We start from the raw sequence: 12,712 nt of genomic DNA, 5'->3' as shown, positions 1-12,712 counted from the left end.
AAATCACCACGACTGCGCAATCGCGGGCAAAGGGTGGAGGTACTGGCTTAACTGTGTGTGATGCAAGTGCGCTGTAAAATCACCACGACTGCGCAAGCGAAAGGTGGGTAAGTTTATTTAGAAATTAGGACGAACCGTGTGTGATAGACCAGCTAGCTAGAAATATAAAAACAAACTACCCGCCTTGAGCATTACAAAAATCGGTGGTTTTGCCACATTTCTTTATTATCATACACGCGTATTCTTATTGGACCGTGCGCGATCTTGGGCACTCCCGCCCCACATCAATTTCTTTACCAAAAGTTTAGTAGCCATCGTACTTCAACCGTCGCCCACACACCTCCAGCACCGACCTTATAGTAAAATTGCAGTAGCCAAGGCATTTGAACTGTCGCCCTCCCTCGTCCACCACCATCTCCACCCACCATTACTAAATTTTTTAGTAGTCGTGGCATATCCTCAAACATCACCAGCCCGCTCCACAGTCCCCCACCCGCCCCCTCCCCCCTTGAACCCTAGCTCGCGGCCACCGCCAGCACCTCCACGAACCCATGCCGGTCTTCCCGTTCCTCCTAGCTTAGATAATAAAGTTCAGGTTACCCAGCGATTCCCATAGCATTGCCCCACTCCCCTGAGTTTTTAGATGAGGCCTGCGGTGTCCCTCCTCGCCAGATCCACATCTCCTGCTCTAGAATATCACAACCTAAGCTCGACCACGTATCCTGGGGAGCCCGACGAGCGTTCGGCCAAGAAGAGGATTATCACGGCCTCTCCGACGGACATTGGCGAGGTGGCCGCCGTTTGCCCCGACCTGTCGATCCCGGAGCAACACGTCATTGTGGAAGCCGGTGAAGACGTTGACTACACTGCCATGCCGAAGGCTTCATGTCAGCGGGCTTGTGTATTACTCTATCTCAGGAAAGCTGGCTATGACATCAAGCTCGTCGACAACGACGACTTCACGTGAGCCATGTCACATGTTAAGTGGTCCATCCCCAACCCCTCTGGTTCAACCGCCGTTGATCTCTTCGACGGCCCTGCCGTTGATCTCCTCCGCCAAGTGGTCAAGGATTTGCGATCCTTATAAGCCATCGAGCCCATTTTGTCATTTGTAAAGGACATGTTCTACGACGGCGGCTTGGGATCCTCAATTGCCAAGTATGAACTCATCGACCACGACCACGACCACGAGGAGGGTACCCACAAAGGTTCTTCCAAGGTGAAACAACCCATCTGTGACATCAGAGAGTGCACCATGGGTCTGTGCTCTTCCAACTGGAAGGATCCCGTCCATGAAATGTGAGGCAACATCCTATCAGCAAATCTTACCTTTTCTAGCTTGCCAACCCGTACCTTTGTTGTAGTAGCATTTGTCGTGCGGTGCTATAACTGTGCCGTGTTAATTTATTTTAGTTATGCAAAAATGTATTGTTCAATAGGGCTATGTGATGTTTAAGTATGAATTGTCCACTTCAGTTTCACGAATGGCTATATTTGGTTGTTTATAGTGAGTAGATGCCTTGTTTATCTATATTTGGTTGTTAGTTGGTTGCAGTGAGCATTTTTCCAGTTATCAAGCCGATGCCTTGTTTATATGTATTTGGTTCTTAGTTTAGTTGCAGTGAGCATTTGTCCAGTTATCAAGCAGATGCCTTGTATATCTGTATTTGGTTGTTAGGTTGCTTTTTTAGCATTTGTCCAGTTTTCAAGCAGATGCCTTGTTTATCTGTATTTGCTCTTTAGGTTGGTTGAAGTGAGCATCTGTCCAGTTTCCAAGCATATGCCCTGTTTATCTATATTTGCTTGTTAGGTTGGTTGCAGTGAGACTCTGTCCAGTTTTCAATGGCTATATTTGGTTGTTATACTGATAATTTATGCCTTGTTTATTTCAGTCATTCACAAGGTGTTGTTCATTATGTGCAAGTCGGAACTGTGTCGCTCGACTGCATCAATACCAGTTTGAATGGCTATATTTGGTTCTAGTTATGCCTGGTGTAGTTAACACATGCCCTTTATTTCAGTTTTACACGTTTATCTAGTGTTATGTTTAAGCATTACCTACGTTCTATTCATTTTCAACAATACCAGTTAGAATTGCAATATTTGATGGTTGTTAAGCCTGCTGTCGGTAACATTTCCTTCCATTTATATCCGCTTTAACAACATGCTGAAGCCAACACATTCAAGATATCATTTGGAGATAATGTTGTTTACCTTTGCTATATTTGTTTGATGTTAAGGTTGCTGTACTTATCATGCCTTTCCACTACTTAATTATGTAGGACAACAACGGGAGTGGCCATCATTTTCCGCCGAGGTTAGCTTCATCCCTCGGCTTGTACTCCCCCCGTTGTTCCATAATTTAGTGCATACAGATCTAGGCCTGGACACTTGTTAGCTTCTAATATTGACTTGTTGCTTGTAGGTACATATGCCCTTGGCAAGGATCCACGCATCGACCCATTTTGCGTATGGGGCAATGAGATATTCATGAACAGGCATCAAGTGAGGAAACTGATAAGGATTATGAGAAAAAAGATATGAATGGTGGCAAGCAAATTATTAGTTTATGCTCTATCCAACACAACATTGAGTTGTAGGATGGTAAGTACAAACTCTGCAACCTTCTCTTTTTACTGCCCATAATGAGTTGTTAGATAACAATGTCTGAATTTTTTTCATTTGCAGTGGTTCCTGAAGTAGTTCACTCAAGATTACCTCGCAAAGTACATAATTGGTGGACACGCAATGAAGGTTAAAGTATTTCATCCAGACTACAAATGAGCATCGAGAAGTCGTAATGAAGACAGTGAAGGATGGACGGGCAGCCATCACAAGGGGTTGGCCTAGAGTTGTGCGCGCATTACCATGGAGGAGGGCACAATATGGGCATTCCGCTTCACCTTCTCTAGCAACTAGAATGTCTTTCGACTCTCTCATTATAGTCTTTAGTACAACTGTGGTTCATCATTCTTTGCTTGGTGCTTCTGTAGTTCTTCAGTATATGTACCTGTGCATCGAATTATGCATTCGTGGTTGAACTTATATTTGTAATAAACATGGTTGGATATGAAACAAGTGATTGCCTACTTTCAAATTCAAAACACGTGATTTTTAAATTAGGGATTAATTAGGGATAAATTAGGGATTACACTGCACATGGTTTGCGAAAGCGAAACAACTCCGATAGACGTGGAGATCAGACACGTTTCTTGTTGGGGAACGAAGTAAATTCAAAATTTTTCCTACGCACACGCAAGATCATCATGATGCGTAACAACGAGAGGGGAGAGTGTGTCCACGTACCCTCGTAGAACGAAAGCAGAAGCGTTAGCACAACGTGGTTGATGTAGTCGTACGTCTTCACGATACGATCGATCAAGTACCAAACGTACGACACCTCCGATTTCTTACACACGTTCAGCTCGATGACGTCCCTCGAACTCCGATCCAGCCGAGCTTTGTAGGAGAGTTCCGTCAGCACAATGGCGTGGTGACGATGATGATGTTCTACCGATGCAGGGCTTCGCCTAAGCACCACTACGATATTATCGAGGAGGACTATGGTGGAGGGGGGCATCGCACACGGCTAAGAGATCAATGATCAATGGTTGTGTCTATGGGGTGCCCCCCTCCCCCCTATATAAAGGAGTGGAGGAGGGGGCCGGCCAAGGGGAGGAGGCGCGCCCAAGGGGGGAGTCCTACTCCCACCGGGAGTAGGACTCCTCCTTTTTCCTATTTGGAGAGGGAGAGGGAAGGAAGAGGAAGGAGGGAGGAAGGAAAGGGGGGCCTGGCCCCCCTTCCCAATTCAGTTTGGGCTTGAAGGGGGGGGCACCCCATCCCTGGCTCCTTTCCCTCCTTTCCACTAAAATCCATTAAGGCCCATATACCTCCCGGGGGGTTCCGATAACCTCCAGGAGCTCCGGTATTGTCCCAATCTCACCCGGAACCTTTCCGGTGTCCAAATATAGTCGTCCAATATATCGATCTTTATGTCTCGACCATTTCGAGACTCCTCGTCATGTCTGTGATCATATCCGGGACTCTGAACAACCTTAGGTACATCAAAACACATAAACTCATAATATAACCGTCATCTAACTTTAAGCGCGCGGACTCTACGGGTTCGAGAACTATGTAGACATGACCGAGACTCATTTCCGGTCAATGATTAATAGCGGAACCTGGATGCTCATATTGGCTTCTACATATTCTATCAAGATCTTTATCGGTCAAAGTGCATAACAACATACGTTGTTCCCTTTGTCATCGGTATGTTACTTGCCCGAGATTTGATCGTCGGTATCTCAATACCTAGTTCAATCTCGTTACCAGCAAGTCTCTTTACTCGTTACGTAATGCGTCATCCTGTAACTAACTCATTATCTACATTGCTTGCAAGGCTTATATTGATGTGCATTACCGAGAGGGCCCAGGGATACCTCTCCGACAATCGGAGTGACAAATACTAATCTCGAAATACGTCAACTCAACAAGTACCTTCGGAGACACCTGTAGAGCACCTTTATAATCACCCAGTTACGTTGTGACATTTGGTAGCACACAAAGTGTTCCTCTGGTAAGCGGTACATAATCTCATAGTCATAGGAACATGTATAAGTCATGAAGAAAGCAATAGCAACATACTAAACAATCAAGTGTTAAGCTAACGGAATGGGTCAAGTCAATCACATCATTCTCCTAATGATGTGATCCCGTTAATCAAATGACAACTCATGTCTATGGTTAGGAAACTTAACCATCTTTGATTCATAAGCTAGTCAAGTAGAGGCATACTAGTGACACTATGTTTGTCTATGTATTCACACATGTATTATGTTTCCGGGTAATACAATTCTACCATGAATAATAAACATTTATCATGATATGAGGAAATAAATAATAACTTTATTATTGCCTCTAGGGCATATTTCCTTCAGTCTCCCACTTGCACTAGAGTCAATAATCTAGATTACACAGTAATGATTCTAACATCCATGGAGCCTTGGTGTTGATCGTGTTTTTCTCGTGGAAGAGGCTTAGTCAACAGGTCTGCAACATTCAGATCCGTATGTATCTTGAAAATCTCTATGTCTCCCACCTGGACTTGGTCCTGGATGGAATTGAAGAGTCTCTTGATGTGCTTGGTTCTCTTGTGAAATCTGGATTCCTTTGCCAAGGCAATTGCACCAGTATTGTCACAAAAGATTTTCATTGGACCCGATGCACTAGGTATGACACCTAGATCGGATATGAACTCCTTCATCCCGACTCCTTCATTTGCTGCTTCCGAAGCAGCTATGTACTCCGCTTCACATGTAGATCCCGCCATGACCCTTTGTTTAGAACTGCACCAACTGACAGCTCCACCGTTCAATATAAACACATATCTGGTTTGCCATTTAGAATCATCCGGATCAGTGTCAAAGCTTGCATCGACATAACCATTTACGACTAGCTCTTTGTCACCTTCATAAACGAGAAACATATCCTTAGTCCTTTTCAGGTATTTCAGGATGTTCTTGACCGCTGTCCAGTGATCCACTCCTGGATTACTTTGGTACCTCCCTGCTAAACTAATAGCAAGGCACACATCAGGTCTGGTACACAGCATTGCATACATGATAGAGCCTATGGCTGAAGCATACGGAACTTCTTTCATTTTCTCTCTATCTTCTGCAGTGTTCGGGCATTGAGTTTGACTCAACTTCACACCTTGTATTACAGACAAGAACCCTTTCTTTGCTTGATCCATTTTGAACTTCTTCAAAAACTTTATCAAGGTATGTACTTTGTGAAAGTCCAATTAAGCGACTTGATCTATCTCTATAGATCTTGATGCCGAATATATAAGCAGCTTCACCAAGGTCTTTCATTAAAAAACTTTTATTCAAGTATCCTTTTATGATATCCAGAAATTGTATATCATTTCGTATCAATAATATGTCGTCCACATATAATATTAGAAATGCTATAGAGCTCCCACTCACTTTCTTGTAAATACATGCTTCTCCAAAAGTCTGTATAAAACCATATGCTTTGATCGCACTATCAAAGCGTTTATTCCAACTCCGAGAGGCTTGCACCAGTCCATTAATGGATCGCTGGAGTTTGCACACTTTGTTAGCATCCTTTGGATCGACAAAACCTTCTCATTGCATCATATACAACTCTTCTTCCAGAAATCCATTCAATTACTAACATGCGGAAATTACTAACATGATTCGGACAGACTTAAGCATCGCTACGGGTGAGAAAGTCTCATCGTAGTCAACTCCTTGAACTTGTCGAAAGCCTTTTGCAACAAGTCGAGCTTTGTAGACAGTAACATTACCATCAGCGTCAGTCTTCTTCTTGAAGATCCATTTATTCTCGATGGCTTGCCGATCATCGGTCAAGTCAACCAAAGTCCACACTTTGTTCTCATACATGGATCCCATCTCAGATTTCATGGCCTCAAGCCATTTTGCGGAATCTGGGCTCATCATCGCTTCCTCATAGTTCGTAGGTTCGCCATGGTCAAGTAACATGACCTCCAAAATAGGATTACCATACCACTCTGGTGCAGATCTTACTCTGGTTGACCTACGAAGTTCAGTAGTAACTTGATCTGAAGTTTCATGATCAACATCATTAGCTTCCCCACTTATTGGTGTAGTCGTCACAGGAACCGGTTTCTGTGATGAACTATTTTCCAATAAAGGAGCAGGTACAGTTACCTCATCATGTTCTACTTTCCTCCCACTCACTTCTTTTGAGAGAAACTCCTTCTCTAGAAAGGATCCATTCTTGGCAACAAATGTCTTGCCTTCGGATCTATGATAGAAGGTGTACCCAACAGTTTCCTTTGGGTATCCTATGAAGACACATTTCTCCGATTTGGGTTCGAGCTTATCAGGTTGAAGCTTTTTCACATAAGCATCACAGCCCCAAACTTTAAGAAACGACAACTTTGGTTTCTTGTCAAACCACAGTTCATAAGGCGTCGTCTCAACGGATTTTGATGGTACCCTATTTAACGTGAATACAACCATCTCTAAATCATAACCCCAAAATGATAGTGGTAAATTAGTATGAGACATCATAGATCGCACCATATCTAGTAAAGTGCCACGACCGGGTTTTCCGGGTAATAAATTTCCAGAAAAGACCGTCGTGCTCATCAGCCCCAGGATTACTGTTAGCTGATGAGGCTCCAACTTGATACAGAAATTCCAAGCAAAACACAAAATATGTAGTACAAGACCATTCTGGCCTGTGAGTACAACAAATGGTTTCTAGTGGTTGATGGCGGAAGCGGTTGTGAAACATTAGTGTCTATGGGACTCCATTTCCCACGGGAACAGCTGACCAGGTTAAATTCCTATCTTCGCGAGGCTGCTATCTCCATTGAGTGGTTCCAGGGCTTTAAAAGAAATGCCACAGTCGGGCGTCGGAGCGACACCACATAAAGGGCTTTAAAAGAAATGCCACAGTCGGGCGTCTGAGCGACACCACATAAAGGGCTTTAAAAGAAATGCCACAGTCGGGTGTCTGAGCGACACCACATAAAGGGCTTTAAAAGAAACAATCATAATGAATATCCCGGAGGTAGAACCATCCCAGAGATACTCGGGTAATAACAATAATATCACGGGTTAGTCAACAATAATAATAATCATAGATATCACAAGTCACGAGTAGTAATTCCATTTTCTGGTTAACAGTTTCACCTCCGAAGACCGACACTAAGACCGACAACTGACCCATCCCAGACTGAAATCCTTAACTATGGACACGGCTAATCGAATAGGTTTATTCTCTGCAGAGGGTGTACTCTTTACCCACGAGTAACGGATTTCTTTAGTCCATCGGGACTAATTCCATCTACGGTCTTTTTGTTGAAAACACACCTAACTTGCACACACCAGCTTATCACACACGTGTCTGGAATCACCCACGACACCTGTTAAGCAAACTCTAAGTGGGGAGGCTACAACCTCGCGTAGCATGGGATCAAACTTATATCGCGCGCTCTAAGGGGTGGCCTCCCCTCTCGGTCCCAACCGGAAACACCCATGCCCCCGGACCAGGTGGCCTGCCTACCAGCTACAACCGGTATCTTCCACCATGGCCTCTCTGTACGGTGTGTGCTAGAAGGAGGTTGACAACTTACTGAACCGTACTCTACTTGCTGTAGAGACGAGTGGTAGTACGAAACAAGTATGGGGGTTACTGGAACAAGACTCGATCTACGGTCGACTCAGGAGGTTCAAGTATTCCCTGCATGATTAGCATGACGAATATATTTCAACCAATACAATCAACACTCATTATATCTTACCATGCCATACCGGACATAACCGTCCCGACGGTGACCGGCGACAAACTCATGCCTACCCAAGGCAGAGGTTTTCCCGGTTCCTACCGGTATACATGCAAGGAACATGAGGATGATTATCATCACAAGTGTGTTCATTTCCAACAGCATGGAAATCAATAACATGCACCCATGCATATGATCATATCACATGAAATAACAAGTCCTTCGAAATGCGGTGATGTTATAAATGCATCAATGATCACACCAAAAATATTATGCCGGGATTCAGAATGCTTGCCTTCAATGTGTGGAAAGGCAGGGTGCTCTCCAAACTTTTGAAAGTTTCTTCTCTCTTCAAAAATCCTATTTTAGCAATATAAAAGAATTAACACACAAAATAAAAACAGCACCAAAAGTTGTTTGAATTTTTTTTCAAATAAATCTTAAAATAAACTAGACCAAATTTGAGGAAGGTAGGAAAAAGAATCAACTCATTTGGAGTTATATTTAAAAAGTTATAGCCAGTCAAAGTTCTGGTCAAAATCTGTTTTTAAATTAAAACAGAAAAGAAAACGTTTCGGCGGGGAAATACGCTTTCGGTGCAGGGAAAACGTACTGGGGAAATTACGCCTTCACTTAATCCCACGTGGACAGGCACGCAGTCGCTGACAGTGGGTCCAGAGGGCCCACTGGTCAGGTTTGACCAGTCTATCCCTTCCTCCTCTTCTTCTGCCCGAACGGAGGTGAGGCAACGGCGATCGTCGCCGGCGAACGGTGGCTCCCCGCGGGTTCCAGAGGGTCTGGATGGATCCGCGAGACCAAGGCGGTCTTCCCGGTGGTCGTTGGGTCGACAGGGGTGGAAGAAGTCGTCGGCGGTGAGCTTCGCGGCGGAGGGGGCTTCTGGAGCAAAGTGAGTTTGTGGAGGCGATGGCTCCCGATCAAAATCAAGCAGGGGAACGAGTTCACAGGAGGATGAGAAGGTTCCTGGTGAAGAGAACGGAGAGGGGGAGGTACTGGAGGTGCCGGATTGGCCGGGGCGGTGGCGGCGGCAGGAGTTGCCGGAGATGAGGAAGGAGGCCTCCCCGGGTCGAATGCGAGGCAGGGGAGCGCCATGGGGGTAGCATAAGGTCGCCTGCGTGCTCAGAGGGGCTCGGGGTGTCCATTTATAAGCGAGGCAAGGCGGTTCCGCGGCGGCCGTGGATAAACTTCCGGCGAACCGATGTTCTGTAGCTAGGGCGACGTGGCGGCGACGAGGGCTAGCAGACACGCTTGCGGATGAGCTCGCACTGCTCCATGGGCCAGATGGCGAGCGGGGAAGGCTTGGGCGGCGCTGAACGGCGCAGGGCTGTCGGGCGGCGGCGGCGGCTAGCGCTTGGCCTGCCGGGCGCGGCGGGGGCTGCTTGGCGCATTGCTGCGAGGAGGGGAGCGCGTGGCGTGGTGCTGCAGAGCGGGCCAAAGCCGTGGGGCCAGCGTGTCGGCTCGTGTGCGCGGCATGCAATATGCGCGCTCTGGGCGCGCCCAGCGCACGCACACTAGATGTTCGACACAATGCCGCGGCATGCTACAGGTCGCAGGTGAGGATGGGGTTTACCAGATCGAGGTTAGGAGCAACGGGGAGTCTAGTGGACATGCTAGTCTGATCAAAGGTGCAAGTTCACAGTGCAATGCCAAAACTCATGTCAAAACTGATCATGCTCTCCAGGTGTTTGACAAAATGCCAAAGGCACCTAGGCATGTCTTGGAGTGGCCAAAAACTCCAGATGGGGGTCTCTGTGGATGAAAGAGAGGGTGGTGATGTTAGTTGGACAAAAGGGGAAACTTGCTAGTGCAAGTTTTGCAAAACTACAATTCTGGATAGGAAATAAATGACATTATTCCATGAACCAAAAATGATCCAAATGGTGCATGCTCCTGGACTTAAGGGTTTAACATGGAGGACTACAAGTAGGAGAAATAATCAAGGGTATAGGAGCAACTAAAATGGTGGTTGCTGTACAAATCCTCAAATTGGACCAGAATGGAAAAGAGGTTGATACACTCAATATTTTCAAAGAACAACCCTGGATTTATGCACAAAGTGGAATAATATGCTCCTACTGACCTCCCCTAATTTTGGTAGAAGTTTTAAAGAAATATAGAAATGGGTTGCAGTGAAAAATGCACTCTGGACCAGAGAAGAAAAATTGAGTGCAGGGCTCAAAATATTTCATGAATGAAATATATTTTTGCATAAAAGTGATTTAAAAACATCACATGACATCTCCAAATTTTTGTGGAAATTTTAAGTGAATCTATCAAATGGTTGTAGTTCAAATATGGCCATTTAACCTTGAAAAACTATTTTCAAGAAAGTAAAGATCAAGCAATTATTTTAGTTAATTAGTTACACCGATAAAAGGAAAGTTTTTCTTGAGAGGTTAAACAAGTCCAATAACATATTTGAAAAGTTTTCTCTTTGGGAAAAACTCATCATAACAGGGAAGGAAATGACTTAAAAATCAAAATGGATCTCAGAAATCCAAAGTTTTAATTCCTGGCAAAATTTTTAATTTAATAAAACAAGGCCAAATTTTTTTGGGGTGTCACAATACTATCCCCCTTAAGAAAAATCTCGTCCTCGAGATTTGCTAAAAGCGGTGTTAAGAAAATATTTACGCAATAATGATGTGGCTACAGTGAGAGGGCAATAAGTGGTGAAAAACCACAGTGTGAAAAACTGGGGCTGCGCGGAAAAGTCTACGGTCCGGGACAAAAACGGGCGATTTCTACGCTGGATATAAATTTAGAATAATCTTCTAAATTTAAATATACGCTGGTCGTACCCGAGAGCACAGTGCTCTCTCTGGCCGACAGGTGGACCCGGGGTCCACTGTCAGTCTCCTCTTCTTCTCCCACTGGCTCTTCCTTCTACCTCTGGCTCTCTCTTCCTCCTCTCTCCCGCGCGCTTTCTCCACTAGCGACGCCTAGTGTGTAGGGCATCTAGGCCGTACCGTGGTAGTGCGCGGCGTGCTAGCTGCCGGTGCAGCATGCACTCACCTCGCGGGCCAGCGTGCTGTCGGCACTGCTCGCGGATTCGACTCCGAACATCGGCGATCGGCGACGAGCGGCGTTGGTGGACTTCGCCGACCGTACACCGAGCTCGAGCTATAAAAACGGCCGGGGTGACTCTCTCTTCTTCCTCACATCTGGCCTCACTTCTCCTCCTCCTTCTTTCTCCATTACTGCTTACAGAAGCTTGGGTGAGGCTCTAATGGCGGAGGCGATGCCGGACTGGTTTGTGATCCTGATATGCGGAGGGCTGGCGACGCTGCTGGGGCTCTCTGTGCTCCTGTGCGCAATGATCTTCGACGAGTATCACGATGCTGCGGCTCGGGTGTTGGTTCTCCGTGGTGGTGGTGATCATGAGGAGTAGATGGAGTGTGCCGGGTGCTAACTGTAGTTAAGGGGGTGAGGGATTAGCTGGATGTAACACCGTTGCAAAATTTTGCAAACAGTGTATGTGTCCGAATGATTATGGTTGTGAGTCTGCTGCGTAGTGCTGAGTGAAATTAATTAATCCATGTCGTGAGAAGGGGCAGGTGTAGCAACTCAGGGAAAAGAAATCTCACTCCGGGATTTTGCAAGGGAAAAACAGTTAATTTAAAGGAGCATAAACCACAACAAAAACTACACACATTAGTAGAAACCCAAATAATTGACTCGTCGCACAAATTCAGGGTATCACGCATAAGTCACACACATAAATATAAATGCTGCAAAAACAAATACAGTAGCGACGTCTAAAATGAAAATGGTAACTGGACGGGGTCCTGATAAAATGTCTCTGGTAAAGGAATACACTCCTCTTCTATTGGAGGAAGTGGATTGACCAGTCGACGTATGCGTCTCTCCGTGTCGGGTTTCAGTGGTCTGCCGATGGCAATCTGAGGATTTAAACCTGCGAGGCTCTGGAGATAATCCATCACTCGCTGGTTCAAATGCTCTTGAGCAATGATGTACTGGATAAGGTTGGCTAGAACTGGGTCTCTCTCAATACGTCCACCGGGAAAAGATGTTACTTCTCCGGGTGCTGCACGGCTCGGAAAGTAATAATATCCTCGTCCACGGGCATAGGGTACTGTGGATCGAAGACGAGCAATCGCTTCTTTCGCAGCAGCTTCTATGGCCAGGTGTGGGGTTGGCATAGATTTCCCCACGAAGGAAACTTCTATCGGATCTTGGTTGGGGTCTACAGGAGGAATGTGTACTGCTGCCCAATATTCCGAGGTGGATGGGGTGATCCTCGATTTGAACAGCTCGTACTGGGGTGGCTGGGTAGAACCCATGGTACTGCGGGTAAAATCCCACAATATTTTGACAAAGCTACCTGGGGTTGCATCTGGGGTTCTCAGATGAATGCTGGGGCTCGGC

This window comes from Triticum aestivum, chromosome 3B (genome assembly GCF_018294505.1).
Source record: "Triticum aestivum cultivar Chinese Spring chromosome 3B, IWGSC CS RefSeq v2.1, whole genome shotgun sequence".
NCBI lineage: Eukaryota > Viridiplantae > Streptophyta > Magnoliopsida > Poales > Poaceae > Triticum > Triticum aestivum.
Note: the sequence above shows the minus strand (reverse complement) of the source record.